The following is an 8,480-nucleotide window of genomic DNA, read 5'->3' on the forward strand; positions in this document are numbered from 1 at the left end:
CACAATAAGTTTATTACATAGCACAAGAATAAAGCTTAACAGAGCTCTGGTTCAGTCGTTAGTTCATAGGTCACTTGTTCAGTGAGCTATCCCCCAAGACTGACCCGTACCGTCCAGTCTCTTCTGTTTATATAGATCAACCTTGTTACACTGAACAAGAGTTGGCTTTCTTTGATAGGCTCCTTGCCCAAGATTTATCCCAAGCAATTTTCTGCTCTGCAATTATCTATGGTGTAGCCCTCCCGTCTTAATCTCCAAGGCCAGAACATTCTGTTGTTTTAGTGTAACCTTGGGGAAGAAAGTATTTTCTCTCTTTGTATTTGGAGGCAGCAAATTCTACATATACTATAATCAGCCAACTTTTCTACATACTGTGGCTGTTGCTTAATTGCATTAATATTTCCCTTAAACAGTATAATTAAAGTAAATAGTAAATTGTTACATAGTAATAGATTAATGAATACATAATGAATAGTACATAGGCATATTTTCCATGATTACTTAACCCCTTGGTTCCAACAGTACTTACTTATCCAGTTGATTTTCTGGTCAATGGTGACCCCCAAGATGTTGAATGGTCGACTGCACTGCCGCTGATTGTTGTCATTGAGCCACTAAATTACGAAGCTGACCTTAGTAGCACTGCTAAAGGCAAAGCTGCTGAAATAAATGCTGTCCACACCAAGCAAGTAAACCAGTAATTGCCGTTTATTCAAACTCTGCACGTTCCTTTTTAGGGAAGGCGACGGGCTCACGGGAGTGATATCATAGTGCTGCTGAGAGGCCTGACCGTTCCCCTGGCAACGTGCCCCTGCAGCCTAGAACTTCTGTGCAGTGGGGGGAAGCCCCTCTGCCCTGCTGATTCGGCCCCTCGTGTGTAGGGTTGACCCAGCCCACTACACCACCCCCACACCCCCCCCAGAACCGCAGTCTCTTTCAGAGACGTTTGGGAGATTGCCTCCAGTGCCGCAGTTTAGAACAGTCCAAGTGGGCTTTCTTGAGGAGGTCAACTGTAAACATGTTGCACCTGCCTCCAAAATCTAGAGTATATACAAACCCCCTCCCTTCTCAGTACTTTGAAAGGCCCTTCATAAAGACACTGCAGGGTGGTACCTGATTTGCCGCGTCTTACAAAGACAAAGCGCGCGGCTTTGAGTTCTTGTGGGACGTTGATGGTTGGTGTCCGGTGGGTGGTGGTGGGATGTGGACATGGGTAGGTGGTGTCATTCCTCAGCTGCTGTAGGACGTCCAGGGCGTTCGGTGGTGGTTCCATGGAGTTGAAATAGATGTTTCCTGGGATGGAAAGCAGTGCTCCGTAGACCATTTCTGCTGATGAGGTGAGGAGGCCCTCTAGGTGCTGTGCAGATGCCCAGCAGGACCCATTGGAGTTCATCGATCCAGTTGGGCCCATGCAGCCGTGATTTGAGGGCTGCTTTTAGATGGCAGTGAAAGCACTCTACCATCCCATTGGATTGGGGGTGGTAAGCGGTTGTGTGATGTAGCTGGCTGCCTCAGAATTTGGCCATGGTCACCCAGAAGGAAGAGGTAAACTGGGCTCCCCAGTCTGAAGTTACGAGGGAAGGGACACCAAAACGGGTGACCCACTGTGAGGTAAAGGCTCTCACACAGGTCTCCGTGTCGCAGGCAGGCATAGGTACCACCTCTGGCCAGAATGTAAAGCGGATGACCACGGTGAAAAGGTACCTCATCCCCTGGCTGATGGGAAGGGGCCCTACAATGTCCACATGCACGTGGTCGAACCTGTTCACTGCAGGCAGGAAATGCTGCACTGGGCCTTTAGTGTGCCGATGGACTTTGGCTCACAGGCATTGTACACAGGTTTTTGCCTAAAGTGAAACTTGGCGCCGAAGCCCGTGCCATATGGACCTGTCCAAAGTGAGGTGGACTGTTGACTGGATGGAAAGATGAGAGAGACCATGCACTTGATTGAATACCCGCCGTCTCCAGGTCGCGGGCAGGGTTGGCCTGGGGTGGCCTGTAGACATATCGCGCAGGAGAGTTGGACCTCCTGGGTCCGGCACAAAATCCTCAGTTTGTAGGCTGGTGATGACAGTGCAGTGTGCCTGTGTGTTAGCATCTTCAGCCTGGTCCCTGGTGAGCTGAGCTGTGTCAATGCGACCCGTCACCTCGGAGACCATTGGCCTGGACTGTGCGTCAGCTACCACGTTGAATTTCACTGCGGCGTGGCGGATGTCCATTGTATATTCGCAGATGTATGAAAGGTGCCATTGTCTGAGGCTTTGCCCAGCGGCTGCACCAGCGGCTTGTGGTCATGTAGGGCATGAACATTCAGCCTTCGAGGATGTACTGGAAATGGTGAATGGCCAGGTACATTGACAGCAGTTCGCAATCAAAAGTGCTGTACTTCAGATCGGGTGGTTGGAGGTGTTTGCTGAAGAAAGCAAGTGGCTACCACTGATGATCCACCCACTGTGGCAGCACCACGCCCACTGAGGTGTCTGTCGTTATCAACAGGGTAAGTCTGGATCTGGGTGTGCCATGAAGTAACTTTGGAGAGTGCTGTTTTGGTCTCCTCGAATGCCTGGAGTGAATCCACAGACCAGCTGGGCTCCTTGTTATCTGCTTTAACAGGGTCAAAGAGAGGCTGCATGGTGGCTGCTGCTCCTGGGAGGAAGCGATGATTAAAAAACACACCATCCAATGGAACTCCTGCAGGCTTTGGAGGGTTTTGGGCCTGGGGAAGTTCTGAATGGCCTCCATGCTCCTTTGCTGGAGATGCGGTGCTCAAAGAATGGGGGACAAACTGAACTAGCACTTGGATGGGTTGATGGCTATGCAAAAGTCTGCAGCTGGGCAAACAGACATTTTAAATGTTCTTTGTGGGTCCTGGCATCTGGGCTGGCAATGAGGATGTCATGAAAATCCCCTCCAGGTCTCTTGCCACTACGTCCATGAGACACTAGAATGTTTGGGCCATGTTATTCAGCCCGAATGGCATTTTCTTGAACTTGAAGAGGCCAAACGGGGTGATTATGGCCGGCTTCCAGATGTCATCCTTGTACACTGGGTGGTAGCCCTTCACCAAATCCACTTTGGAAAATATCTGGGGACCTTGGAGTCGTGCGACAAAGTCCTGTATGTACGAGATCAGGTGTCTGTCTGGTACTGTTGCTTCATTGAGCCTGTGGTAGTCTCCGCAGGGGCGCCAACCATCAGAGTTCTTTGGGACCATGTGTAGTGGCGAAGCCCATGGGCTGTTGGAATGGTGGATGATCCCCAATTTTCCATCGTAAAAACTTGACTTTGGCTTGGACGAGCTTAACTTGAGGCAGTCGCCGCATCTGCGTGTGCATGGGTGGTCTGTGGTCTCAATGAGATGTTGAATGCCACGTGCTGGTTCCTCATTGTGGAAGTTGGGGGCCAGTAGAGTGGGACATCAGTGAGCAGTGTGGTGTACTCGATTTGTTCGAGAGCATGGACTCCCAAAGGCTGGAAAGTGCGTTGGCGCCATGTGAAGGTGAAAAACCAGGAAGGTGGTGGCATTAACCAGCCGACATCGGTTGAGGTCGACCAGGAGTTCATTTGCCCAGAGGAAATCCACTCCTAGGAGAGCATGGCCTACTGAGGCAACTGTACAGTCCCACCTGAAAGCGGCATTCTTGGTGTGAATGGTCATTCAACATGTCCCATAGGTGGGGATGGTTGAACAGTTGGCAGCCTGTAGGGGTAGGCCTCTGGCATTATTCTTCCGCTCAAAGAACACGGGTGGAACTAAGCTGATTTCTGCGCCAATGTCTATCAGGAATTCTCACTGGGCCTTCCAGTCTCAAAAGTGAATCAGGCCTTTTCTGGTGCCAACTTCCCATGCCACTAATGGTGGCTGTTTGCTTGTTTTCCTGCATCGGACTGGGTTTGCTGCCTGAAAAGATGCAGGGTGGTATGCAGCGCTGGGCATTGTGGCCCCACTGACATTGGTGGTAGCATTTCCCTGCTGTTTTGTCGCTGCGTTGTGGCTGGGCTGCTGTGATGGCCGCCATGGAGGTGCACGAAGAGGGCGGGGTTTTTGCTGTAGCTCCCACTGTGCAAAAATGGGCTGCACATGGATGGAGTCGGGTTGCGAAGTGTGGAAGAGCTGGTCTGCTTCTCTTGCAATGAAGTGCAGTTTGGAAAAGTCCATGATGGAGATTGTGGTGGCAACGTGGAAAGGACAGGGCCCCAAACAGGAAGTACTTTGTGTGTCGGTCTGCAAGGGCCACTAGCTCCTGTATCAGTTCTGAGGGGTGGAGATCACCTAGGCCCTGCGTGTTAAGCACAAGAAAGGCCCGTTCGTGCCAGCTCAGTTCAAATGACTCGAGCAAAAAACTTTTTAAACATCATGTACTTGCCATCCATGGATGGATTGTTGACAAATGAGGCGAATTTTGCTGCTGTGGCAGGGTCAAAGGTGCTGAACATGCACTTGAACTTCATGTACTCGGCTGTTATTTCTCGCAGAGGGAACTGTGATTCTGCAAGTTGTAACCAGCTGCGTGGCTGGTTCACCCAGAATGGTGGCAAATAAACACTTACAGCATAAACTGCTGCCGGAGATTCATTGGTGACAGCTGCTTAGGCTGTGGACGAGTCGGTAGGATTCATCTTGCTACGTGTTGTGGGTTCTAAAAACATTAGAACCTGTTTGGGGTCACCACTGTAGCACCGCTAAAGGCAGAGATGCTGAAATAAATGCTGTACACACCAAGCAAGGAAACCAGAAACTGCCGTTTATTCAAACCCCACACGTTCCTTTTTAGGGGAGGCAAAAGGCTCACAGGAGTGATATCATAATGCTGATGTGAGGCCTGGCCATTCGTCTAGAAAAGCAATGCGCTCCTGCAGCCTGGAACTTCTTCGTGGTGGGGGGAAGCCCCTGTGCCCTGCCATGCTGGCTGGTCACTATGGTGATTCGGCCCATCGTGTCCAGGACTAACCTGGCCTGCTACACCTTCATAATATCGGATTGTCTCACTACTGTAGTAAACTCATTGGAACATTCACCTTGCAATTCCCATTGTGAAAATAAGATTTCTCAGGAGTTCTAGCTTGGACCTACAAACAAACCTTCCAGTTAAGTCAAGGTTTCATATGCACTTCATTTAACCTATTCACAGAACACTGCAGCACAGAAAACAGGCCATTCAGCCCTTCTAGTCTGTGCCAAAACATTATTCCACGAGTCCCATTGACCTGCACCCAGCCCATAACCCTCCAGATCTCCCATCCAATTTATTCTTAAAACTTAATATTGAGCCTGCATTTATCACGTCAGATGGCTGCTCGTTCCACACTCCCACTACTCTCCGATGTTCCCCCTAGACCTTTCCCCTTTCACCCTAAAGCAATGTCTTCTCGTATTTATCTCTCCTAATGTATGGAAAGAGCTTGCTCACATTTACTCTGTCTATACCCCTCATAATTTTGTAAACCTCTATCAAATCCCCTCTCATTCTTCTATGCTCCAAGGAATAAAGTCCTAACCTATTTAATCTTTCCCTGTAACTCAACTCCTGAAGACCCAGCAACATCCTAGTAAATCTTCGCTGCACCCTTTCAATTTTACTGATATCCTTCCTATAGTTAGGTGACCAGAACTGCACACAACTCCAAATTTGGCCTCACCAATGTCTTTTACAAGCTCACCATAATATCCCAACTCTTCTTCTCAATACTTTGATTTATGAAGGCCAAGATGCCAAAAGCTTTCTTTACAACTGTGTCTACCTGTGATGTCACTTTCAGGGAATTGCGTATCTGTATTTTGAGATCCCGTTTTTCCTCTGCACTCCTCAGTGCCTTACCGTTCCTATAGTTAGGTGACCAGAACTGCACACAACTCCAAATTTGGCCTCACCAATGTCTTATACAACCTCACCATAATATCTCAACTCTTATTTTCAATACTTTGATTTATGAAGGCCAAGATGCCAAAAGCTTTCTTTACAACTGTGTCTACCTGTGGTGTCACTTTCAGGGAATTACGTATCTGTATTCTGAGATCCCGTTGTTCTTCTGCAATCCTCAGTGCCCTACCATTCCAAAATGCAACACTTCACACTTGTCTGCATTAAATTCCATTTGCTGTTCACTAGCCCATTTTTCCAGTTGGACCAGATCCCTCTGCAAGCTTTGAAAGCTTTCTCACTATCCACAACACCTCCAATCTTAGTGTCATCAGTTAACTTGCTGATCCAATTTATCATATTATCATCCAGATCACTGATATAGAGAGCAAACAAAAAAAATTCTGCTGCATTCAGTGGCATCCATTGTGGCCTCCTCTATATCGGTGATCAAACTTAAATTTGGCAACCATTTCTTCAAAAGCCTGCCCTATCTGTGAAGTAGTTGCCGAATCAGAGTTTGGTCTCACCGATGTGCAGGAGATCACACTGAGTGCAGTAGTTTAAGGTTGGACAAGGTGCATGTGAAACTCTACCTCACTTCGAAGGTCTGTCTGTGGCCCTGAATGGAGGTGAGGATTCAGATGCAGTGATAAGTTTTACATCTTCTGTAACCGTAGTGGGTTGTTCTATCAGGGTGGAAGGATTGGTGGACAGGGAAGAGACCAGGGAATTACAGAGAGAATGATCCCAGCGAAAAATGGAAAAGGTGGGGATGGGAAGATGTGGCTGGTAGTGTATACAGGAGAAAGAGTTGGGGGGGTCTTGCCTGTGTAGGTTTGCAGCACAGATTGCTTCACAAAGCCCATGCAGGTACCCATGGCTACTCCTTTAATTTGGAGAAAGTGTGATGAGTTAAAGGAGAAGTTATTTAGAGAGACAACAAGTTCTGCCAGACAGAGGAAGGTGGTGGTAGAGGGTGACTGGTCAGGTCTTTGGTCCAGGAAGAAATAAAGTGCTTTCAGACCTCCTGTGTGGGGGGGGGATGGAGTTATAAAGCTATTGGACATCCATCATGAAGATGAGGTGGTCCGATTTGGGGAATATGAAGTCATTGAGGAGATGAAAGGCATGTGAGGTGTCACAGATGTTGGTGGGGAGGGTTTGGACTAGGGGAGAAAAGATAGTCAGGTAATATTGCAACTTTGATTCAGAGGATATACAAAACAAGGTGTAGCAATTCTTTGTGACAAGCAGGCTAGATAAGGGAGGTACAGTGGATGTTGAGTATTGGATTTTCAGAAGGCTTTTGACAAGGTGTTGTACATGAGGTTACTTAAGATAAGAGCCCATGGTATAACAGGAAACATACTAGCGTGGGTTAGCGAGTTGGAATTTTGGGATCACATTCTGGTTGTTGCCATTTACTAGTAGTGTTCCACAGGGGTCAGTGTTGGGGCCACTTCATTTGATGTTGTATATCATTTATTTAGATAATGGAATGAATGGCATTGTGGCCAAGTTTGCAGATGATACAAAGGTAGGCGAAGGAGCAGGCAGTGTTGAAATGTGGTGGTGTGGGGGTGGGGTGCGGTGAGAAGGACTGTGACAGATTAATAAAATGGGCAGGGAAGCGGCAAATTAAATAGAATGTTGGAAAGTGTATGGACATGCACTTTGGTAAAATAAATAAATGGCAATGGAGAGACAACTGAAAATTCACAGATGCAAAGAGGACCTGGGAATCCTCGTGCAGGATACCCAAAATGTAAAATTAAAGGTTGGGTCAGTGGAAAAGAAGGCAAATGCAACACTGGCATTCATTTCAACAGGAATAGAATATAAGAATAGGGATGTGATGTTGAAATTTTATAGGCACAAGTGAGACCTCATTTAGAGTACTGTGAGCAGTTTTGGGCTCCTCATTTAAGAAAGGATGTGCCAATATTGGAGAGGGCTCAGAGGAGGTTCACAACAATGATTCCGGAAATGATAGGATTATCATTTGAGGAATGTTTGACAGTTCTTGGCCTGTACTCGTTAGAATTTAGGAGAATGAGGGTGGATCTCATTGAAATATTTTGAATATTGAGAGGCATAGACAGAGCATATGTAGAAAGGTTGTTCCCATGGTGGGAGAGTCTAGGACAAGAGAACACAAATTTAGGATTGAAGGGCATCCACGTTGAAGCGAGATGTGGAGGAATTTCTGTAGCCAAAGGGCGGTGAATCTGTGGAATTTGTTGCTACAGACAGTTGTGGAGGCCAAGTCATTGGGTGTATTTAAGGCAGAGATTGATAGGTTTTTGATTAGTCAGGGCATCAAAGATTATGGGGAGAAGGCTGAGTGAGAAAATGGATCAGCTCATGATTGAATGGCAGGGCAGACTTGATAGGCTGAATGGCCCATTTCTTCTCCTTTGCCTTGTGGTTTTATAGTGGAATAGTTGAAAGTGAAATATTAACATTAACATTGATTACTCATGTAATTGCATGATCACAGTCTTGAGGCTCCGAACTATTATACTTCACCAGAGATCAGAACACACGAGTCCCATGAGGGAAACAGATTATATTGAGCTTGAAGACCATAGAATTGGAGTAAATAATGTATTATTT

The sequence above is a fragment of the Narcine bancroftii genome, chromosome 1 (assembly GCF_036971445.1).
Source record: "Narcine bancroftii isolate sNarBan1 chromosome 1, sNarBan1.hap1, whole genome shotgun sequence".
Taxonomy (NCBI): domain Eukaryota; kingdom Metazoa; phylum Chordata; class Chondrichthyes; order Torpediniformes; family Narcinidae; genus Narcine; species Narcine bancroftii.